This window comes from Raphanus sativus, chromosome 9 (genome assembly GCF_000801105.2).
Source record: "Raphanus sativus cultivar WK10039 chromosome 9, ASM80110v3, whole genome shotgun sequence".
Classification (NCBI taxonomy): domain Eukaryota; kingdom Viridiplantae; phylum Streptophyta; class Magnoliopsida; order Brassicales; family Brassicaceae; genus Raphanus; species Raphanus sativus.
This window is the reverse complement of record NC_079519.1, coordinates 32,476,086-32,485,559: the sequence shown is the minus strand read 5'-3', so window position 1 is coordinate 32,485,559 and position 9,474 is coordinate 32,476,086. Positions and strand designations below refer to the sequence as shown.

The 9,474-nt window shown below is 29.5% G+C and overlaps 2 long non-coding RNA genes across 5 annotated transcripts; both read right to left on the bottom strand.

The window, feature by feature from the left end:
• Nucleotides 1-3,200: 3,200 nt before the first annotated feature.
• Nucleotides 3,201-5,315, bottom strand: LOC108826446 (uncharacterized). Of its 4 annotated transcripts, none has more exons than XR_008938598.1 (5): nt 4,884-5,315; nt 4,618-4,725; nt 4,442-4,541; nt 3,942-4,225; nt 3,201-3,855 (listed from the first exon to the last, which is right to left on the bottom strand). It is a non-coding gene; the product is annotated as an uncharacterized LOC108826446 (long non-coding RNA). The 4 variants fall into 4 exon arrangements; XR_008938597.1 differs by having other exon boundaries at nt 4,442-4,522; XR_008938599.1 differs by having other exon boundaries at nt 4,618-4,720.
• A 1,666-nt stretch (nt 5,316-6,981) lies between these two features.
• LOC130499463 (uncharacterized) lies at nt 6,982-8,755 on the bottom strand. The gene is made up of 2 exons (XR_008938330.1): nt 8,511-8,755; nt 6,982-7,324 (listed from the first exon to the last, which is right to left on the bottom strand). It is a non-coding gene; the product is annotated as an uncharacterized LOC130499463 (long non-coding RNA).
• Between the last annotated feature and the right edge of the window lie 719 nt (nt 8,756-9,474).

Below are 9,474 nucleotides of genomic sequence, written 5' to 3'. Positions count from 1 at the left end.
CAACTAGAGCACATATCGTAATTCGTACCATCATCTCCTATACAGCCATTTCTTACTATTTCTAGTTATATTACTTTCTCTTTTGCCGTCTTTTATTATACTGCCATTTTTATTACCGACTCAAATCAAATCCTTTTAACACATAGCTTTTCTTTACTATCTCATTTGTTTTTTTTTTTTTGTAAACTTACTATCTCATTTGTTCCATGCATGATTTATTTCTGAATAAAATTCAAATAGTGATAGCTCAATTAGAAAATCAAAATTAACTTGAAGAAAAGCTTTTTCAAAGAAAAAGACTCTATTAATCTCCGGTCCAAAACAAAAGAAAAACAAATAGATATCATAAACCAACAATTGTACGATCACCTTTCTCAAAAAAAAAACAATTGTACGATCAAAGTAAAAAAAAAAAGCAAGGCGTTGTTTTATATAAATCCATACACCTTAATTAGTATTTATTATTAGTAATTTATCGTCATCTCTATAATATTATTTGAGAAGTCAATTTCATATGTGTCGCGCTCACATTAATTTTTAGGATGATTGATTATAGTAAAATCCTTAATGAATCTAAAATATTATATTTATATACTATTATTGAATTTATTATTTAGTTTCCTTTTTAAACTTTTCCAAATAACATATATAATAAAAAAATTTATAAAGTTTAAATAAATTAAAAACGAAAATATATGTATATATATAATATGATTTCATTAAAAAAGGAAAGTCACAAAATAAAAATCTTCCACTATAAATATTTTTAAATAGCATAAAATATAATTTGCTATAAAATTTTATATTTGTGGAACATAATATAACCATAAATACCAAAAGCAAATCGAAATTCTCATTTTTATAATTATTTAAATTAATTTTCAGCTTATCATTTAATAAATATGAGGTATAAATTATTTAGAATGTTAAAATATTTTAATTATTGTAATTAGTGATATGTGTTTATAAGATTCCAAAAATATATTAGTGATCATCGCTTTATTTTCTAATATATATTTTTAAGTAATCAACATATAGTTTAATAAATATTATAAAATATATGCATATTTAAACGATAAATAAAATTATTATTTTTACTTAATTATAATAAAAGTAATTATACTTCAGTTTGAATTTGAAAAATATATCTAACTCAATATACTCATAATATGAATGACTCAACTCATCCAACTTATATCTAATATCATAGATTTAGCTATAATATGAATATATAATTTTATAATAATATCTTATTTTATAAATATAAATTATATAGGATGACTCAAAACATATTAACCAACTGTTAAAATTTAGTTCTTTTGTATAGTTTATATATATGCATGAGACTATAGAATATTATCGCTATATTAATTTATGTAATTTAGAATTAAACACTTTAGTTTATTTTATGTCATTTTAAGCGTAATATATCTTAAGTCATACATAATCTTCCTCAAATATATTTCCACATCTAAGACAATAACCAACACAAATGCAAATAAGAAAATTAATAATGATTTTAGTATATTTAAAATAAAAAATATTATAGTTGAATTCAGATAAACATATACCCTCTAATATATCCAAATGATAACTAAATCAACTGTAAAAATAACAAAATCGAGTAGAACATAATTAAAATCATATCTAATTAAAGTAATATAATATTATTAATTAAATAATACATACAATTTATAAAATAATTTAAAATTAAAAAATAAATAACAATCAATTATTGCATATTTACATTATAAATATTTATATCCATGCATGTGCGAGGGAAAATCACTGAGTTTAAAAATATATTTCAGGGCACAAAACTTCTCTATTAAAAGTACTAGGTTCTGGTCCGCGCTACGCGCGGATTATTGGTCTCTGAATTTTAAAATAAAATTTGTTATATGAAAACTTAAAATTAATGAATCAGTTTGTAATACAAAATTACAAATTGTTTTAGAGTTTTTCATAGTACAATATGAAACATTAATGTTTTTAATGAAATAATTTGTTGTTTAGTTTTTTTTTGTGTGCACCTGTCTAGTTTCCATTATAATTTGTTTGATGTTAGCTTTTAAATAAGCTAGTGGTATTCCGGCGTTGCGCGCCGGTCATATATTTTATACTTACGTTACATAAATTTATAATTCATTTTATGGTTTTCGTAATAAAAATATGTTCAGAAATGCTAAATATTTTAATGCGGCTTAGAAAAAATATCACTATTGTAAGAATTTACTAAAGCGAATTCTGCATATATTTTGTCATTTTTTATTTGCCACCTTTTTACTGTAAATTAGTTTGAATCTAAAAAGAAATAATTAAAATGAAATCATTAAAAAAGTAAGCTATTCCGTTTATTTTTCATGGGATCGTAGTTCGATTAGTCAGAACACTACCTTGCCAAGGCGAAAGCTGCGGCTTTGAACCCTATTAGTTTTGGCGGAGTTAATAAAAAATCTTTGTTTTGACTGTATTTATTATTTTGGTTTCCACCATTTACTTTTTAATTTTCTTTAACTTATGTTTCGTAGTAAAAAGGGTCAGTATAGTTCATTGTTATATATATTTTTCATCTGTGAAACATGAAAGCAATGTAAAGTTTAAATTTCCTACTTTTTTGTTCTTATGATTTTTTTTTCTTTTATTCGTAAAATTTATATACTTTGAGTTATATTTTTTTTCTTTAATTTTATTGTTTATTTTTTTATATTATATATTTTGGTTATGTATTAATCTTTAACTATGGTTATTCAACTTTTTCTTATTAATTTATTTAAACCTTGACTTTGCTTACCAAATTAACATTTTTCATGCGATTCATTTTTATTGATCTGGATTTGATAAAACATGTTAAGCAATATTATAAATGAATTTCTCTTCTTTTAAGTTTTTTTTTGTTTTTTGTATTTATTTTATTAAGTATTTTGTCTAAATTTCTTATTTTTAACTAAGCTTTTCACCAAGCTCAAGTTATGATTGTCATAAAAGAATCATTTTTTCTTCTATTTTGTTATTTTTCTTTTCAAAACAAAACTAAAATGTTTTGATTATGTATTAACATTTAATTATTGTTTTCTTTCTCTTTTTATAGTTATCTTCTCCACATCGCCAACCTGAGTCGGTAAAACTAAGTTAATACAAACTCATGTCTGGTTTTTTATAGGTTTTTTATACAACTAAAAGAGTAAGGTGTCCTAATATTTGTGGTTTAATCAAAACAGAAGCTACATGTACTATTCCAAATATTTATGATGTTGACATCAAGTATTCGAAATCAAACAACTAAACAATTTTAGGAATATGTAATCGCTAGACCCTAAAATATTCCTACAGTAATGAGACCAAAGTACTCATGTATGATATAACCAAACAACCTAAAAAGACAACAAAACCCATATAACTTGGATTCAAAGAAAGAAAAAAAGTAGAGAACGACAATTATTGACTCAAACGTAGCACGTTCAGTGTGGAATTGGTTCTTCACCTATGTTATTGTCATGGGTCTCTATAGTTGGAGCGACCAGGCTTTGGGCGCCTTCTTCAAACTGCACCCCTTTTCAGCCTCTGTAGTATCCTTTCCGGTGCTAAAAATGCATCAGGTTGACCAGGTAGAGCTGCTGACTCCGCCATGCTTCCTTCAAAAATTGGAGCAGTGTTGCTCCATGTGGTATTCTGTGAACCAGTGCTCCTCATCACAGGAGACGGTTAATAGTGAGAGTTACAGCACCCATAATATCATTTCCAGGGTAGCCATCACCTCCCTGTAAGCAAACCTTTGATGATGAAGCATTGGTCCAATAGTTTTCTCAATGTCATCGACTTGGGCAGTGCAGTGGAATTCTACAGTCTTTGGGTCTACAGGTGAAAAAAATAGAATGCATCATATAAGATTAGAAAACAGAGCCGTATAAATGCAATCTAACTAAGTTAAGAATACATACTTGAGGTGGTAAATTCACGACACAGACAATAAACTCCACAATTGTTGCTACCTCAATTTTCTGTACACCGCCATACTTGGAAGGAGTGGAGGAGTTACCAATGTCAGATCCACAAAACCTTACAGACAATTGTGTTGTACAGGGTATAAGTACGCAAGTAGGAAGCAAGTTTTGTAAAAAGTTTTAGTTTGAATATACGTAGCCTTGCAGAAAACTCTGGCCGGTTACACTTTCTTGGTCAAAGTAGAAGTGTGTTCCGGAGGTTGCATTGAGGAAAAGGCGGCCTGCAAGGTTAGTATGAAAGCTGTTATGATAATGTAATTGGAAAAAGACGAATATTAATTTTGGTTTTATGCTCGTTGCAACAAAGAGCTTAGGCTCCGCAAACATGTAAAAAACGGTGGAGGGATTGCTGCAATGATGGATTAGAGACTTTAAGAGTCACTCCTATAGAGGTCTCTGCGGTGGAAGAAGAAATCAAGATAAGGAAAAGTGCTCACTCGGACTTGCTGGGGTAGAGCACTCAATCCAAAATCAGAGACTTTCAGAGTCCCATTTGCATCCAAAAGCAAATTTTCAGGCTGCAACCACGAGGTAGAACTTGATTTTCAGACATTAAATCATAAGCTCTTAGGTCAATCACAAAACCACAAAAAGAAAAAAAGATTCCCAAAACCTTAAGGTCTCTATGATAAACTCCTCTGCTATAGCAATAGTCAACAGCGTTAATAAGCTGTTGGAAGTAGTTCCTCGCCTCAGCTTCCTTCAACCTCCCCTTTCTTGCCTTGTAGATACATAGAATAGTATCAATTCCGTAACAATTCTTCAAAAATCAAAACCATCTTCGATGATATAAAAAAGAGAAAGTATAATTTTATCGAAGAGCTCTCCACCAGTGACGAATTTCAAAACAAAGTAGATCTTAGTTTTGCTAGCCATCACCTGAAGAAGAAGAAGAACATAGGAGACCGACGCTTGACCTTGGCTTTCTTCGAGGGGGGATCGCTGATGGAGAGACCGGAAGAGACATCGGGTGTGCCGATGGGCTTGATCGGACCGGAAAAGGAGTCAGCCTCAACGCCTTTTGGTTTATCCGAGCAGCAATCACCAGATAACTTGGATTTTCCGTTGGAACTCACGACAATTGCGATGTACTAATGAGAATATAGAACGAAATTTAATCGAAATAAAACTCCGATCGAGAGTTTTATAAATAAAATCTTGATGAGAAAAACAAAGCGAATCCATAAATGAGAGTAAAGAGAGACGAAGTGGAGGATGTATTGATTGTTTGAGGTTCAAATCATGAAACGTAACGAAGAAGAGGAAGAGCAAAGGTCTGATAAAGGGCGAGGTCGAGTCGGCATTCTCGGGTCTCCGTCTCTCGCTGATAATGGGCTTCATGGCCCAAACTAATATCACGTCAGTTTTTATTAAATCACAAAGTCCAGATGACGTGTCAAAAAGATATAACGTGATTGGCTGATTTTATTGTCCGACCTGGACACACTCTTTGATCAGTATATCTCCCTTTTAGTATTGTTTTGATTAGAGTCGGGTTTCTTCCTATTCCAAACCCGGTTCAAGATTTCATTCAAGATGCAATAGAGCCCCAATCAAGAATTGTCAAAGCTTAAAAAGAAATAATAAGCCTACGAAGGTTAAAGGCTACCCCAAACTGGAAGAATCTCATACATTGAACTCGATTAGTCAAAACAAAACGTAAATTAATCAAATACATTAAAAACTCCCATAAAAACACTTAATCCCATCTGGAGATCACACCAACGTTAAGATTCACTTATGAGACCAATAAAGGAAAGAGCACAAACCAAAAAAAGGAATCCAAGTTTCTTCGTAGATAAACTAGGCATTCCTTTGTACTCATCGGCTATTTCTAATTTTATTATCAGTAATAAAACATATTCATTTTCCATAAATAATAGTAGCGCAATTTATATAGATCGTAGTTCGAGTTTTCTTCTTTTAAATTACTTCTCATAAACTAACCTTCATAAACGTGTATGGTGTATCATATTTCTTGAGTGGCTTTTAGGATCCAACATAGACGAAAAATTGTTATTTTCTCACTCTATGTGACTATGAATAACAGGCGGCAGAAGAGAAACGGTAAAACGGCAAGTTTGGTATCTTACGAGAGCTGGAAATTAAGTTCTTTCTCTCTTCGATGGGAATTGGTTTACTATCTTGTCACCTTGAAGAACAGATAATTAACTTAGATTCTAAAGGATACGTTGAAGCAACATGGATATGTTTAGTCCTTCGTACTATACTGAAGTCACTTGCTCTCTCTCTCTTTATTGAAGATCATTTCCTCGTACCATATCTCAGGATTGAGTCGTCTCTTTTCGCTCTGTCCAGTGCACGGCCCTAGACTCTGATAACTTTTGATTCACAAATCTACTCAAATTCTTCAACATTTGGTGAAATTATGAGCATCTGGTGTTTTGATTATCTATATAAGATAGTCATCCTCTGATTATTCATCTTGTTCTTAGGTGCCTACCGGGAAGCTTCAGGAACTAATAACATCTTGGGTTTCCTCTTTTAGACTCCTTTGCTTAGGGCATCATTATCCCTGAAATCCTTAAGTGGGTTTCTTAAATCTTTTTTATTTTATTTTTTTATTTTTTTGTTTCTAATTAAAAAAAATAAAAATTAAAAAATAAACTAATCACGTGCGCAACGTGTCAGTGAGGTCCACGAACATAACAGTGCAAAAAACAACCAGCACGTTCCTTATTTTGCATACAGAAAAGCCGTATATCTCCAATTTCTATGGGGCCCAGACCACAAGAACTCCTTTTTTGATGCGATAAAAATGTTCTTAGAAGAGGACTGGTTAGTGTTCTCACAATATGCTTCCACCAGATTGTGACTAACCAATTTTAAAGGTATTTTCACTCATTTCATTATCCCATTTATGTAGCATAACCCTTTAGTTACACTTTCCGATTAAAAATGATAATGGCAAGGAAAAAATATATAACAAAATTAGAATATATGTTTAACACATATATAACAAAAATCTCATTCACTAAAAAGGAATAATTAATTCTTAAAGACATTACTACTTTTCTCAAGTTATTACAAATTTCAGTTATCAGCATGCATACAAAATAAATTAAATATTTTAGACAACCAGTAGAATTAAATAAGTATTTTAATTTATTTCTAAATCTGCATTCACGATATTAATTGATACATAGTCTACAATGAGACTGTGACTATGTATTTAATAACAACGTGAAGGATCGAGGTCGAGGTAGTATCGATAAAGATTCAGCTCGTCCTTCACCGCTGCAATTTCATGCCAACATCTTGCTCAAAGGAATATTCCATGGAGAGTAATTGGTATCGACCTGCGAAAGAAAAAGTAAACACACCAAAATCTTTAGACATGAAAATCATCTGATACCAAAATATATTAATAAAGCAAATTAAATCAAATTAAATTTGCATTAGTATCAATAAACACGGGTTTATGTATCTTATACTGTTGCATTATGATGATTTGGCGTAATAGTTTAGCTCTTTGCACGCGCTTAGATTCCTTTTGTATTTGTAGTCTCTATTATTTTTTTAAGAGAACGTGATCAAATATTATTCTATCAAAAAAGCTCTTAAGTATTTTGAAGGAATTATATGTTCATGCATATCAGCTTCTTTTTCTTTTGAATAATAATGCATATCAGCTTCAGCTTACAAAAATGACCAAATCCTTACATTTAGTAGTTTTTTTGTTTTTGGAAGGCTTTCTCACACCAAGCTTTGGTGTTACTTATATGATCATAAAACGTATTTATATTTCATATCATCAGATTCTCATTGGTACTACTCAAAATTTCATTGCAGTTCTATTAGAGATTTTTTTTTAATTATGGATATCTACTACAAAAAGAATGAACATAATATTTAACTGAATAAATATAATATTTAATTGAATAAATATCTCAAATATTGAAATACCTATCCAAAAATATTTTAGATGGAAATTTCAATATTTTAGATATTCATATTCATTTAATTCAGTTCTATATTTTTGTACTTTTAGATTCTGTTAGAACTAAACAGAACTTTTAATTGTATTAGATTAAATGTAGCAAGAGTACTTTTCAGAAGCCATCCCTAGAAACACATATAGATTGCTTTTTTTTTGTTAGAGGGTTTAACACATATAGATTGTTCATATTAAGAAACCACAAATAGATATAAATTGAAAATCTCCTCAATAGGGGTGCTTTATAAATGTCTGCTTTGCATGAAGCTATTCATTAATATGTATTACTTTTATTTAAAAAATTGAAATCATGAACCCTATATAAACTTGTGATGCATGTCGTTAACTCAAACAATAATATAGGTATATATTAAAAAAAAAAAAAAATCTAGGTATACATGTCCATATTTTATAACTATATGAACAACATAAACCTAAATTGCAGACATAAGAAATATATGGAAAAAGCAGTAACATCTTTTAGTTGCGTAGAGAGAAAAGTTAAATGTTTACATGAACAAATATTAATCAAAACAAAAAACGTTTACCAAGGTCGTATGATCAGCCTCTTCCAGAAACTTTTTCTTTCTTGCTCTCTTTCTCGGAATGTGAATGAAAGACATCGTATTCTTTGTTGAAAGGAATATGTTTGAAGAACTTGTAGAAAAGGGGATCTAGTCGATCTACTTAAATAGGTAAAGCAAAGTATACTAGATACATGTGTATGTATATGCGTGTTTGGTAGCAAACGACTATCGTGGTAAAACTTAGGTAGTCGAGATATTACAATTATAAGTTTCTATGCACTTTTGCCCTTTTTATTTTGGTGGTTGGGATATATGTATGTTCTAACCTCCAACTTTTTTCATACTAAATTACCTGTATACCATATATGTGATAGTAAACGGTAACGTTTTAGTTGTAAGAAAACTGTAACATTTAGTTTAATAATCTAATTACAATCATACATCAGATAATAATGTAAAAGATTCAACAGTTGAATCATTACAATGAAATCGTTAAAAATGAAATTTAACGATGTAGATTATTTGGTGTTGAAAACATTTAACATGTTGAATAAAAAACTTTTTAAAAATTAATATTTTTATAAATTTAAAAATATTATTATTTCTTATCCAAAAATTATCATTTTAAAAATTAATTATTCTTGTTTTTCTATATTTTATTAATTTTTGTAGGATAAATATGTTTTATACTAAATCGATTGATAAAATAACAATAATTAAATGATTACATGTTAAAAAAAGATCTGTAACAATAATAACCCATGGAAAAAAACCCAATATCACAACCACTTGGTTAAAATTTTTGAACGATCTCCTAATTAAAGTTGTTTACACAAATAATGGCAGTACATAGATAAATTCCCGCTTGCTTAGAGTACCTCCAATGGTAAGATGAGAAGGCGTTCTTGCTAATAAAATTAATTAAAAAGCAAAAAAAAGTGAAAAACTGAAGAAAGAAAAGGTGATAGTTTCTAAAGTAAAAGAC